Source organism: Lipotes vexillifer, unplaced genomic scaffold (genome assembly GCF_000442215.2).
Source record: "Lipotes vexillifer unplaced genomic scaffold, Lipotes_vexillifer_v1.1 scaffold466, whole genome shotgun sequence".
In the NCBI taxonomy this organism is placed as follows: Eukaryota; Metazoa; Chordata; class Mammalia; order Artiodactyla; family Lipotidae; genus Lipotes; species Lipotes vexillifer.
Window position 1 is genome coordinate 1381282 of NW_006796103.1, and position 3540 is coordinate 1384821.

The following is a 3540-nucleotide window of genomic DNA, read 5'->3' on the forward strand; positions in this document are numbered from 1 at the left end:
AATTGAGTCAAAATTGACTCCAGTTTCTAGCCAAGTTTGAACTGGGGAAAAAGGATTCGCCACAGAGAGAAGAAATAAAACCGGTTTAGATACAATGGAGGTGAGGTAACAGCGAGACAATTAAAAATATCCTTTAAGCGGACATGAACTAGAAGTCAGGACAAAGAGTCTAGATAAAATACTAGGCAGCCATCAATTCAGAAACAAATGCAGTCTCCAGGGCAAGAACTTGAAGCAAGGAAAGCCACAGAATAAGCCCTGGTTTCTATTAGGAGGTTAGAGGGAAATCCATAGGAGGAAAGAGAAGAAGCAGAGACCAGAGAATCTGGATATTATCACACCACAGAGGCAGAGGGAAAAGACCCTCAAGAAAGGGCCACCACTGTAGGGGCCAGAAGGAAGGAAGGAAGGAAGACTTCTGCAAGGAAGACTTCCTGTTGCAGTCCGGGAGCCACACGCCTGGAGTCGAGTTCCCCGGTAAATGCGACCCGTGTCCCAACCAAGGACACCCGAGAACCACCAAGTAGAAAGATTAGCAAAGGATTTATACAAGTATAGAAGCTTACACAAACTGTCCGGACAGGGTCCCACTCGGAGAGAAGTGAGTGAGACCCCGACTAACAGTCGGGCGAGGCTTTTGTACCCTTCACAGGGCGGGAAGTCCCCAAGGCGGGAGGGAGCTGTTTAATTTTGAATCAGCCAATCAGGAACCTGGTTCTTCCCGCTGCAAGCAAGCAAGTTTCTTACAGAAGCCAAAATGCGCTGTTAGCCCTGAAGCTGTTCTTCCGTTTCTTTCGTCACATTCCTGTCAACACCTTGCAGTTAAGTGTGAGAAGGAAGGTGGAGCAGACAATATGGAGGTAGATAGTCGTGACCAATGATGGCACATGGAGGAGAATAAGGGGGAAATCACCAACACGAATGCACGTGTGTGAAAAGACTATTAAAGTTAAATTACTAAGTGAAAAGTTAAAATTGTAGTCTAATATCTCACAGTAGAGGAGAAAAGCAAAACAGAGAATAGAGTTTTTGTTTTTTGTTACTAAGAAAAAGATTAAAGTCACACTATAACAAATTTTAGATTTCCATAAGAAAATAACTGACAGAGATGAAGGTTGAATTGAACATTACATAATTAAGAATCCAATTTTATTGGACCTGAGATGAATAAATAAAACATATACCAGGTTTATTACTTTTTTCCCTTAAGTTTTCAAATTGAACAGGGTAATCTTAAATTATATCCCACATTAAACTAAAGAATTTAGGTTTAAAAGCTGGAAAATAAATTAACAACTGATAAGGGATAGGACAGAGGTCAAACACAAAGAGAGAACACTGATATCACATAGACAGATGGAGAGGGATCACTCACATGGAAAGCAGAGTATCTGCATAATGCTTACTTGCTCTCAACACACATTCACTGAATGTGAACTACACACAATGTACAAAGTAAATGAGATATTGCTCTTCCTTCAATAGATTTACTGTCTAAAATGCTGTATCTATAAAACAGAACCTATTTTCTTAGTGAATCTGAGAAAGAACTCTAGTAACCTGATTTACTTTATAATCATTCAACCTAGGTTTTTGTTGACTCCATAATAGCAAATCTACTGGTTGGAACTAAGGGGGTAAATAAAGCACAGTCTAAAACGTAAATTCCATAATGACTTTAACTCTCAGCCGTGTATGAAAAAAAATCTTCATTTTGTGCCAGGAAAAGCCTAAACTCCTAAAGTTCTTACATCTGAATTGTGGAAGACAGAAGCCCTGATGTTATCCATATTCAGCAAGAGGAACATCTTGAGAGCTCCTTCCCAATTAGAAGCTTTGCTCTTCTCTCTACTTCTCAAATACAGGCAGAAAAGATAACTTGTAAAATGTAAAAACTAAGTAATTGGAAGAGAGAGAGGAAGGGAAAAGGGAAAGAAGGGGGAGGAGGAAGAGAAGGAGAAAAGAAAAGAGAGAACACTACCTAACATCCTAAAATGATCTGACGAGGACCTTTCCTTAGATTTATTTTTGTTTCCTTACCATTTCTGTGGTTTTCAAAAATGAGTCATAATTCAGCTGCACATATTAAAACCCCCACAAAAACATTACATTTTATTTCAGCTTGAAAGTAGACATGTGGTTTGGAGTTTTAAAGTAATATAGAATCAAGTCATACTTTCTCCCTTCATGATCCACTTCAAAGCTATTTATGATGTGTCAGCTCTGGTGTGAGGTCAGCCATTTGCACATCATATGACACAAGTTTAATTATGGGAATGTTAGAGAAATATAAGTAAATTAAAACTGTGCATCTCAGAAAGAAGGTGCACGTTCCCACAGAATTCATTTATGATTCTTTTATGGAAGTCATGTCACTGAGTCCAAGCTCGCTCTGCACGTTGCATGACAGGCCGATAAATCGGGAGATGAGGTCTTGAGGCAAGGAATACGACTTTATTCGGAAAGCCAGCAGACCGAGAAGATGGCAGACTAGGGTCCCCCCCAAAAAATCTTACGGGGTCTGGATGCCAGTTTCTTTTATAGAATCAGAGAGAGAGAGGCGGTGAAGAAGTAAAGTAAAAAGGGCCATCAGTCTTGCAAAACATCTGGAATGGCCAGCCTTGGGGAGGGGATGTGTTAATTTCTTCTTTTCCGCAGCCATTCACAGGTGGGCAGGGTCAGATTGTCTCCCTGTGAGCTGAACAAAGGCACTTTAGTTTCATATTCAGGCAGAGGGGCAGGGTTCCCTGAGGCAGACCATTATGTATGATTATAATAACAAAAGCAATGAAAAGCAAAGGTTAAAGTCAAAGAAACAGATCCAACACGGGGTTGAAATTGGCTCTTCCCTGTTACAGTTAGACATTGAAAATGGGATATATTAATCTGTAGAAAGATAATTGTCCAGTCTATGAATAGTCACAATTTATTTCCTATACTAAGGAATGCCAAATCCTAATTAGATGCTCCCCTCTTGCTGTTTTTAGGCATTTATACAAAAATACGAAAACTGTCAGATTTTTTAAAATAGAACATAATTTTTAAACTGTGCTTAGCAGCTAGATCTCTGAAAACACCTTTCAAAATAGAAATAGGACATTTTTTAAAAGTGATATAGAAATTAAAATTAGGTGTTTAAAGAATTATTTCTGCTTCTAAGATGGAGTAACACAAAAACAGATGAAGTATATGAAACAATTATTTTTCTGACATTGGCTCTCAGAGGTGAAGGAAAATGACCCTGAGAGAGGGGAAGCAAATAAGGAGAGACCTATGACTGCCCACAGTTCACTGCCTGGAGAGAGCATCCAGGGTGCAGCAGGAGGAGGTGACTCCAGGGGGAACAGGTGGTCCACCTGAGTTGAGGAGAAGGAACTGAGATTCTGGGGAGAACCAAGCCACTAGAGTTTACAGAGCACAGTGCACAAGAGGAGAGAACTACATGGAGAAAGAGCTCTGAAGAATTCCAGAAGGTTCCCTTAGAATACTGAGAACTGAGCAGTGTGTGAGTGTGGGGATGCCAGCCAAGGCTAGGGAAAG